Source organism: Lagopus muta, chromosome 9 (genome assembly GCF_023343835.1).
Source record: "Lagopus muta isolate bLagMut1 chromosome 9, bLagMut1 primary, whole genome shotgun sequence".
NCBI lineage: Eukaryota > Metazoa > Chordata > Aves > Galliformes > Phasianidae > Lagopus > Lagopus muta.
The window spans coordinates 16,132,365-16,143,715 of NC_064441.1; the positions used below are offsets into that span (position 1 = coordinate 16,132,365).

Genomic DNA, 11,351 nt, shown 5'->3' on the forward strand with positions numbered 1-11,351 from the left:
AGCTTCCTGTAATTACAGGTCTAATTGAAGCGTGTCTGGTATTCCTGTGTTTCACCTGGAATTTTGTCTTAGAAAGTCTACAACATGCTGTTATTATCTGGCGCTAGTTGTGGCTTTCTCTTCAGCTATTTCCTTGAGCTAAAAATGCAAAATTGTACTGCCCTGAAGGGTCGTTTAGCGGGACTTTTAATGAAATAATAGAAGCATTGCACTCCAGTGATTTCCCCGTGTGGGGAAATGTCACAGTCCATCGGCCTTTCCTGAGAACGCTGCATGAAATTACACCTATTTTCATTACTGTGCTCGAGTACAATATTGTTAAGTAAATATTTGCACCAGAATGTGACTATCCTGAGGTGCGAGTGTCCCACAAGGTGAATAATTAAAGGATGTGCTTTCTCTAGCAGAGAAACTGGTGCTTGATATAGGTTTGATCATTTCACGTGTCTCTTTTGTAATCCATAACTGTCTTCTGCAATTATTTTCATTGTCCAGCCATGCAGAGATAAAAGGTAGAACATGCCTCTCTCGACTGCTCCCAGGGAAACTCCATTACCCTTCAAGGGCCACGTGGCAATGGCAAGCCAATCTGAGGGGGAAGAGGCAGCCCACAAGGACGAGCTCAGGATGAGCAGAAAATGAAGTTGTTACCAGACAGCAAACAGCAGCCCTCGGTTCTTATGAATATTTGAATGAGTAACTAAAAACAGCTCAGTGGACTCTAAGCAACTGTGACAGCTGAAACTGCCTGGGAAACTAGCAGTCTGCAAGGACTGTGAAGAAAAGATCAGCACTGCATTTTTACCTACACCTCCATCGGTGTATTCTAAAACTTTAGCAGATTCGTTGTCCCCGAATATTTGTTAGAAAAAAATACTGTGTGAATTTTCATAAGCGAGGTACCTGCAGAATCTGTCTAGAAATTGAGAATTCATTAAAATACAATGATTTCTAACAATTTACTCGAGGCAAGAGAATAGCCACATTTTCTAGACATTGAAATATTGATGTTGCTGTTGCTTATACTCATAGAAAATTGGCCCTAGTGAATCTTTCATGAATATCTTTCAGCTGGTTCCACGTGGAAAGAAAGATGATGAGGACAGTTTCCCTGAAGCTGAAATATTCTGAATAATCTGCAAAAAAAAAGGGGGAGGGGGGCAGGAACTGTAACAAGCAAACCATCGCAAGGTTAGTTGCTATTTTACAGCAGTTGAAAAGCTATTACAGCAGTTCTGATGGCATAAGGCAACCATCTCTCTTTTTCATGGCAGACTTCATTTTTTTTTTAAATGCAATTTTCTGACTCTGATTTTTTTTTTTTTTAATGTGTATTAATTACCAAGCTGCATTTAAAAAAGCTTTTGTTGTGACCTTCCTGGTTACACAGATCAGAGTTAATGTGTCCTCTCTGAGTTCCCAGCACAGTTTACCAATGTCATTGCTCTTTACCAGGTTCTTCTCACTGGGGCTGCCTGTGTGAGGGTGGATTGCAGAACTGATTTGCTACCATGTTTAAAAAGCTGCTCTGGAATCAAGTTGAGTGACATCTTCCACATATATATTTTTCTTTTTTATTACAATTTCAAGTTTATACTATAAATCTGACTTGAGAACCAGATGAATTGTTCAGATAAAATGTAACTGGCGTGCCATATATGAATAACGAAGAAAGAAGTAGGCATTTAAACAAAGATGAAGAGCCTTTTCAACAAGAACTGAAATTACATTTTTCAAATGGCACTTCATTCTGACACATGCACCATTTTGGAGCAATGATGTTGGCATCAGCATAACATCTGCAGAGCTGAAAAAGAGCTCAGAGAAACTGGTGCTGCCACCGAGGTAGCTGTGTCTAACCTTTTCATAAGAGTTCATCCACAGTGATGTCGGGATAATTGCTCCTGTTAGAACAGACAAAGATTGGCTGGCACACCTCTTGAACTGCTGCCCAGACCTCCTCTCTATGAGCTTGGGAATTAGAGTGCCACAGTTGAGTCGTATTTCTTAGTTTGCTCTGCCTTTGCTCCCCTGGAAGGAGTAGGTCTGGTTCCACCTATTCTGTCAGTACTCTCAAGGAAATGACATATGTAGGATATTTCCTGGCACATGTAGGATAAATCACAATTTGGGCTACAAGTCAGCGACAGAAATAAATGTGCTCAGAATTCTTCATTCCTCTTTTAAATTTTGTATCAGTTGTGATATTTGTAACACTGTTTTGCTATTTATTTTGGTTACATCACTAAAACTTTACCTGTTTGTGGTTAACTGATGAGATCTAGGTTGCTTTTTGGCATAATTACTTTTGTTCACCTTTTTGCTCTATGTTATGTAGTTAGTAATTTGCAGTTTTGTTCCTGCAAATCTGATGACAGCTTTTGTGGACAAGAGAGGGCTTTACAAGGAAGAAAAAAGAGAGGTGGGGGAAGATGGGAGGAAAAAAAAAGATAAAAAAATTTCTCAAACCACTGGAATTATCGGACCCATAGCAGAGCAGATGTGTAAAGGATGCTTTCTTGGTCTGCTCCTCTACTCTGTTAGCTTGAGACTGGTCTTCTGGATTATTTCAAGTGTTTCTAAGCTTGGCTATGCCTTTATAAGCAAAGGTTATTAAATGCCACAAAATGCCACAGGCCATGGGCTCGAGTAGGTCTAGAACAGAACAGGGCTTGTCTGGAAAGACCTGTTTGCAATAAAACAATGCTCCAAAAAGGAATGAGCTGAACTGCTGTTGGAAAGGCTGTAGTTCCTGCCTGTGCTTGTCTGGGGCAGAGGTGTCAGCAGGGTTTCGCAGTGACCTGGTGTCCTGCTGAAGGACGTGGTGCAGACAGAAGGCTGATGCCCCCCTACGAGGGCCCATCCTGCCCTTTGCTTCGCAGCACATGTGAGCGGTTCCCAGGTTGATGCAGTTGCTGCTGAATGTAGCCCTCTCCCAGGAGCAGCGCCCAGCTCTGCTGGAAGGTGCAGGTGGTGTCACAGCTGCCTCTTGCTCCCTTGGTACCTTAGAGCTGCAAGCAGAGCCCCCAGCCAGGGCCACTGTCATTCCACTTATGCTCCTTTCTGTTGTTGCTGCTTGTTGCTGATTACTGGCCTGTTGTTGGTGAGCCCCTTCCTCTTGAGGAAAGCTCTCTGGGATTGTGGGTAGCTCAGTCTCTAAATTTAAATGTGTACCATGGTGCAAGAAATAGGCCCAGCAAAAGTCTCCACCATCTGCTGTGGATGGGTACAAGGACACTCCCTGTGAGAGGTATGTGAATGACAATCTGTGCCCTGGCACTTGGGTGCATGAGCTTCAGGATGCTGTATGTTGGCACATATGCACACCAGTATGTGTACAAGTGCAGATTAGTGCAAATACAACCTGAAGGCAGGGTGATGTCTAGCATCGTTGTTCTATGTGGGTCTGTCAGCAGCCCACCTGCGCATCCATCTTCCTTTCTCCAGAAACGTGCTGTGAGGGCTGATGGCCAGAGCTGGCAGCTCCAAGTTCCTGCCTGCATCACCTCTGTAGCTGTATAGATTTTCCTGAATTCATCCTTTTCCAGACCTCCAAAAACTGAACTGCTATTAAAACAAACAAACAAAAAACCCCAAAACAACAACCAAAACCACCTAAGACAAATTCCTTCCTTCTAAAAACAAACAAACAAGCAAAAATACCCCCACAAACAAATAAATACAGAGTTTACAAAAAAAAAAAAGTCCACAAGAATCACTTGCTAATCTGATGACATAACTCTTCAAAGCCACCAGGCATCACTGTTGCACCTCTGCCTGGGCATTCTTCATTCTGTTAAAAGCTGCAGATTATCCTGTTAATTAGTTGGGGATTGTTTTTTTTAATCAGTGTTTATGTCATTGTGGGTCACTGCCTGCATACAGGACTGCACACCCAAAGGGATTATTTTGTCAGTTTACAGCCACCCTGTTAGCTCTGACCACGTCTTGCAGAACACAGAGGATGCATAATTTTGGCTTTTCTTTGATTTATTTAGCTATCTTTCAGCTGTCTTTTGCTTCACCTGTGTCAGCCTACACACGGTAGATACAAGTGTGCCTAGCTGCACTGCACTTCAGTAGGTGAGGATGGAAAGGACACAGGAGCAAAGGCTTACATTTACAGGTACTTCTGTGAGATGAGCTGTACAGTGAGTTTGTGGTGATGGGTGGTGCACAGAAGCTCTGTCGAGAAGATGAAGGGTACCTGGTGCTTTCCTACCTCCTTGCTTGGGCATCTGCTGAAGGAATCTTTCCTTTCTGAAGCATTCTCGAATTTATTAGGCAGAAGTGTGCAAAGTAACTGTCATAAATAAGAAAGTATTTGAAATGATTTGTATTTTATTTTCTAGCTTTTTAAGCAGCTAAGGAAGTTCAGTTTTATTCTGGGTGTTTTCCCTTTCTCGCCTCTCCATTCCTGGTCCTGAGTTTCCCAATGGGATGTTGAAGGCAGTGCTGAGGCTTCACAAGCTGTAGTGGCAATGAGAAATAGGTCCTTAAAAATAGCTTTTCTTTGTTTCATGTTTTTCTGGGCAAAGTACTCTTTGCTTTTTTTTTCACCTTCTAGTAAACGAGTGCACCAGGCTTGACAGTAGCTGTTATGCAGTTACCTGGACCTGCACCTACCAGGAGGCTCGCTGCCACCAGCGGCTTTCATTTCACCATGACAGGAAAGCAGTGCTCCTGAGATTTCAGTGTCTCAGGGTTATGCTGGAGTAGGGTCTCTTTGGGCGTGCGTTAGTGACCTGAAAAAATAAGGATTTGTATCCTGCTCTCCACTGGAGACGCGTTTCAGCAGTTACTGGTGATTCTGGAAGTAATTTCCTCTGAGGTTTTCTTGGTTTTGTACACAAAAAACAAGATCTGAGAGTTGTTTTGTAGCTGCTACGTTATATTTTTCCTATAGGAGACAAAAGCCCGTTTCCTTTTGATATCCTCTTACTAAATTCTGGAAATACTTGTATTTTAATAGCCAACAATGGAGATTTTTCTCTCTGTGGTTCTTCGCACACAGAGGGATTTTGTTTTTAAGGTTCAGTGACATAGTTTCTGCTTTACAATACTTGATTATTCTTTGAGTACAGAATAGACTGGGGGGATGGAGTTCCTAGTCCCTTGCTTCTAATTTCCATTCAAAGTAGCCCTTTACAAAAATCAAAATTAAAAAGGATTCTTTGCATGAGTGGAAGACGGAGTTACTGACTTTTTGCCATAGGAGTGCATCACTCACTGCTCACGTCTGTAGCAGTGGGACTCGAAATGAGATGATGGAACGGGATTGCTGTATCAAGTCTAAACAATTGCTCTGAAACTGGAATTGCTGTAAAATAGGGAAGACTTAGCTCTACTTAAGAGGTGATAAGTGTGTAGATACTTGTTGTTATTGATAACTGGGGATTTAATTGCTGTAAATCTTTTTTCTAAAACAAATCAAACAAAATAGGCCCCAAAAGGGCTTTTATTTTTCTCTTGGATCTTGATTGTACAATGTTTGTAGAAATTAAAAATAAAGCATGCAAGATTGTTGTGTGTATATATATATGTAAGTCCCATCAGAAATCCCTTTATGATTAAGATGGGCAAGGAAAGTTTGGCTCCACACTTTCTTCAGAGGATAAAAGGGAATCCGATTTGTCATTTGAAAAGGACATGAGGTGCCTTGAATGGCAGCTTTCTGGAGTACCAAAATCATTATATCCTTTATTAATTGGGATGTCAGTGTATAGCACTGAGGGCACTTCTGTATTCCACTCCTCTATTGATGTTGCTGCATGCCAGCGTTACTGAAGGTGGTTGAGAGGAGAAAATATTCTGTGTGAAGCTGTGCAGCGGTAGAAAGTGAATAACCTGAAGGAAAATAAGAAAGAAACGGGAACAAGTTCAGGTTGGGGATTATTACTTTGGGAATTAACAGCCAAAAGCAAAGCAGCAGTGAGGTGAAAGCAAGCTAAATACTTGAGAGCTACAGTCAGACCACGCAAGGAGGCTTGTCGAGACATGACAGGCCTGACACGTTCATCAGCTTTTTGCCAGGAGTGATGGAAGTGCTTGGATGCGAATGGTATAGAATGTACGTTCTATGCCACGTATGCAAAACAAAAAGTAAAAACCAACAACAAAAAAATAATCTGGTTTAACAAGTGGCTTGGAGGCTGATCCAGCTAAACTGGTGGGGATCCTTGACATCAATGCTTCTAAGTAATTGCGCTTGTTCTGGCAAACAAATCCAAGCTTGTTTCAGCCCTACTGAGGAGCAGCTGTCTTTACCCAAGTTAACTAGATTGTTTTAAACCACAGAGCTGCTGGATGCAGCCCTGATGGTTGAGCCCATGTTATAAACGCAACTGCTCTGCCAACTTCAGGTGAAGAAAGTACCCCCAATGGCTTGAACTGCTTTCTTATTGCCACTTAAAGGTGCCTTTGGTCCCATGTGGTGCTTCTCTGGTGATGATGTTGCAAGGTATTGCATCTTTTCTTCTCTCGATGCTGAGTGGATGCATCTAGTGCTGCTGCTGAATGGGCTCTGCTTTCAGGTGGTGCCCTGCTGCCCGTGGGCTGAGCTCTCAGTGGCAGCAGGCTGGGTGCTCTAACTCTCCCAGCAAGTGGAGCTGCAGCAGGGCTGCATGGCTGTGCTGCTCCCTCTGTCGCTCCACGTCTCTGTGCTGGGAGAGACTGATTTCACTTGGAGCTTGCTTCTTTCTCAGCTCCCATCAGGCTCCCTCCTTTGCCCCTCTATTGTGTTAGAGGCAAAGATGGTGAATGGTTTCTATGAGATAACCTTCATGCCATGCTGAATGCTCCTTAGTGCTGCAGTCACACGGGGAGATGTTTGCATCTGCAGCGTAAAGGACATGCTGTGTTCAGTGAACAAGGGGAGGAAATGTCTGTACTGCTTCTGCCTATCTGTAAGGGCTGCTGTTCATGATTAAAGGCTGAGTTTTCTCACCTCAGAGACATTCTAATGTCACAGATGGCACGCTTTAGTTTATGTGGGGTGAGAAGACACTCTGAAAGAGGATATCACAGTTAATGAATTAAATAGTATCAATAATAATAAGAGATAACCGAGTCAGAAAGACGGAGAGCTGTTGGAGAGGGTCCAGAGGAAAGCCACAGAGGTGATCAGAGGGCTGGAGCATCTGCCCTAAGAGGACTGGCTGAGGAATCTGGGCTTGTTCAGCCCAGAGAAAAGAAGGCTGCAGGGTGACCTCATTGCAGCCTTTCAGGTACGTAAAGGGAGCTTGCAAACAGGAGGGGAGTCAACTCTTTGAAAGGGTAGGTAACAGCAGGATGAGGGGAAATGGTTTTAAGTCAAGGGAGGGATGATTTAGGTTGGATGTCAGGGGGAAGTTCTTTACTATGAGAGTGGCAAGGTGCTGGAATAGACTGCTCAGGGAGGTGCTCCATCCTTGAAGGTGTTCAAGGCCAGGTTGGATGGGGCCCTGGGCAGCCTGGTCTGGTATTAAATGTTGAAGTTGGTAGCCCTGCCTGTAGCAGGGGGGTTGGAGATTCATGATCCTTGAGGTCCCTTCCGACCCTGGCTATTCTGTGATTCTATTAAGAGTGATTCAACACTCTATATGCATGATTCAGTATAATTTATCCAGTGCTTGAATCTGATCTTCAAAGTCATCTTTTTATGTGTGGATTCCCTAAGTGTGCCTATGGAACTGCTATTTACTGTATTTTTACTCCTTCATCTCCACTGCCCTGTAAATACAAACTGCAGCTTTCAAAATTCTTCTCCTTTGTCACTTACTGTACATGATTTATTTCTTGCTAGGACTGCAAATCAGATGCTCTGTCTTTTCAAACGTTACTTTTCCACGGGAGGAGTGATGAAGCTGGGCAAATGACACTGTATCTCATGCAGAGTATCCTCACAGTGACTCACGCTAGCGCTGACATTGCCAGTAGTTCCTGGAGCATTGCAAACTCTGTAGCTGTATCAGGAAGCCATCTGACACCTTGCTGCAAGATGTTTGTTTGCACTGTGCTCTAAGCAGCTGTAAATAAACATCTTGCAACAAGACAGTGCTTTTGCCTTTAATTCGGGAAGAGGGGAGGATTCAAGCTGTTTTCTTCAGGCTGCTTTTATGGTGCAGTCTGTGCTAAGTGGTTGCTGCTGCATCTGCTTTGGAACAGACCACGGACTGCTCCTGGACTAGGTGATCTTAGTGGTCTTTCTCAGCCTTAATGATTCTATGGTTTTTGCAGGTCCGGTTTCTTCCAGAAACCCTTGAAACTCCTCACCTTAATGTGGGGATGATTAAGATGCTTCATCCCTCTCTTTTTAGGTCAAGAATCTCTTCGATGTAACCTGTTAAGATCTAAACTGATATGAAGAGAGAAGTCAACCCCCAGGCCCTCCCACTGCCAAGTTCTTGCCAAACCTGGTCTGTGCCCACCTGTAGGGAAAAGCGTGAGGCCCCAGCCTCACCAGCCCTCTCGTTCCTCATGCTGCTGGTCCAAAAGCCAAACACAAGAGGAAAGGATCACGTTTCTCTTATCTTTTTTTAATTGCTTTTAACTTGCCCTGGAATTTCTGCATTGCCAGCATCACTCTAAGAATTTAAGAGCTGGTAATTCATCCATAGGTAGTATTAGGTATAACTTATACCCCTGTGTTCTTTCCTTTCGCTTTTCACTCATCTCACGTCCCCTGGGTAAAGAGAGTGACATTCACGGAGAGAGAGAAGTTAGGTCAAAACTGCTCAATTTTCCTCCAGCGCTAAACTTAGCTGAGCGAGTCCTGAAGGACAGGTGTCTACTTTCTAGAAAACAAATGATATATTGATTTCCTGTTAAAAGCAAGCACTGACAGGAGCATTCAAAACAAAAGCCTCCTTTCAACAGAGCATTTAAATATGGGGCTGCATAAACAGGAGCGCTGTGCTGCTGCCGCAGCCCATCGGCGCCTGGCTCCAAACCCTGCCTTGGAGGTGCACAGGGCAGCTGTCACAGCGGGCGCTCCTTGCGTGTCCCAGGCAGGCTGCTGTGAGCTGCAATTGCACAGCAGCTCCTGAGTCTGCACTGGGTTTTCTTTCCTTTCTGTCGTTTCCTTTCCCTTCTTCACTCCCAGCTCCGTGCACATGCTTTAGTGCAAACATCAGGATTCCTATTGAATCTTCCTCCATTTAGCAGTGATAGGGATGAGGAGAAGGCAGTAAGATTATTTTTTTTATATAACCAATTTTATTTCCCTTTTTTCCACTACTAAATGCTTGTGTGTGCAGCAATACTCATTTCCCAAAATCCCATCCAAGCAGTTCCCCAGACAAAGACAAACAGAAGTAATGTATTTCTGTTTTTATTCCTCTCTCTGATGAGCAGCAGCGCTCCGTGTGCTTTCCCATTCGGAAGCATGTTTGGCTCGGTTAATCCACTCGTGTCTTTGCCCATGTGCAGGCATGCTGAGTACTGCCAGTCTGATTGATAGTTCTTTAGTGGCTGCTCATCCTGTAGCACAGAACAGGAGGCCTTACCCTTGTTGTTTCACTTGCTGTGCAGGCGCTGGGACTGACTGCCCCCATCGATGCTCCCACGGCCTGTCCTGCTGCACTGCAGCCTCGGGCAGTCCCCAAAGCACCCTGCAGTGCAGCAAATGAGACCCTGCATCAGCCTCCCCTGCTGTGATTGCTGAGAGCTGTACAAGAAGGAGGGAGATGAACTTTCAGGTATTTCTAATTTGGAAATACCTATACCTTGCTCCAAGCAGATAGATATTTCACTTAAAATTGCAGGAAGCTATAAAACACTGCAAAATGATGGCAATAGGATTGCAACCATTTCTTAAATAGATGAAAGGGTGCTTCAAAGCCTATTTGTTTAGTCAGTTTCTCTTTTCATCTTTGATAATTGTTAAGAAGGATGAAATAGCATCAGTAGGCAGCTTCTGGATGACAGTCTTTTTTAAAAGGAGCCTTCTTTAAGTAGAGGTGCTCCCTGCAATCCTGCTGTCTCAGGAGCGTAGCAGAGCTGTGTGTGTGCACACTGACTGACTTCAGAAGTATTGCCATCATTTAAAAAGAAAACATAACTGAATAGCTTTAGAAATTGTTTTATTAATTGAGGGGTTTCATTTTCAGTAAGTTTGGTAAATAGGAATGCTATTAGTGTTCATGTAATAGTTCATTTGAAAACAATTTCATTAAGTTGTAAAATTTCTCTGCTCTCCTATGTATTGTACAGTATGCAGTAATACTTAAAGATGTGTTTTTAGCCATACAATTGAACTTTCGTATTTTGCATAGAATCTCAGATCTTGTTTTTGATCCTCCAAGTGCTCTCGTGATTATTCCCATTTTTACACTGAGAGCGCTGAGAGAACTTTCTGGTTTGGATGTCTTTTTCTTCTTGGGGGATGTTGGTCATCTTTAGAAGTTAGAATACCACGTGCCAGGCAGTGAATTCACCATTGTGATGTCCTTAAATTCACTAAATATCAGATGTTCCAGTTAAAAAAAAAAGAAAAAATTAAACAGTGTAAAGTTTACATTTGGAAATGTTTCAGAGCTGGTTTCTTAGAAGGTGCAGCTGACATGTATGCTGCTGATCTGTGGAGTGTATCCAGCCGAGTTAGAGCTTATAATGAGCTTGGTGGTGGCTGGTGTTGGAGCATGTTCTCCCCCCGGTAGCACTTTGGAAGCAGTCAGGGTGGCATTATATAAACAGAGATGAAATTAAATTACAAAAAAAAAAGGGGGAGGAATTAACTCAGTTGTTGTTGCACATGCAGCCGTACAATTTGCTCAACCCCACTTCACCCAGCGCTGCCTGGAGCTGCAACGTTCTGCACGTGCCAACGGCACATCGGTTTGGCTGCCCTGCAAATAACAACTAACCTAGCGAAGAAGGCAGGGCTGTGTTCTCTGCTGAGCTGTTTTTGCAGCAATGATTTGAGTGCCAATTTTTTTTTTGTAACCCTGCGTAGGTAGATTAGGAGGCATGGGGGATCATTTTTGAATAAATTCTTGTAGCTGCTTTTCCCTCTGTATGTAAAGAATCATATTATTGGGTCCAGATCTTTTCCTTTCATCTGGTGGCCTCCTCAGACACCGTTAAAAGTGCCTGTTTCCACCTTGCTTTGTCCGACTTCTGCCATCCCGGGTTTTCTGCTGCATACAGAAGAGCCCAGTTTATAAAGATACAGTACTGAGAGACCATAAAAGAGCTCCCTCTGTCAGCTTGTCATGCTTTAAAGGATTGTGGGCACCCTGAAGAGAAGATTAGTGGAAGATTGTCCAAATTGTCAGGGGTTCTGAATTTTTTAGCAGCCATTTTCTTGCTTAGGCTTAGAAAAGAAAAAGGATAGTCTCTCTCTGGGGTAAGGTGATAAAAGCACAGAAGTG

The 11,351-nt window shown here is 43.4% G+C and overlaps 1 long non-coding RNA gene across 1 annotated transcript in view; it reads left to right on the forward strand.

Moving 5' to 3' along the window:
• LOC125697575 (uncharacterized) overlaps positions 1 to 5,525 on the forward strand; it is a 54,765-nt gene extending 49,240 nt beyond the window's left edge. Inside the window, exon 3 of the long non-coding RNA XR_007378859.1 lies at positions 496 to 5,525. This is a non-coding gene — a long non-coding RNA (uncharacterized LOC125697575). The remainder of the gene's footprint in view (positions 1 to 495) is intronic.
• Positions 5,526 to 11,351: the final 5,826 nt, after the last annotated feature.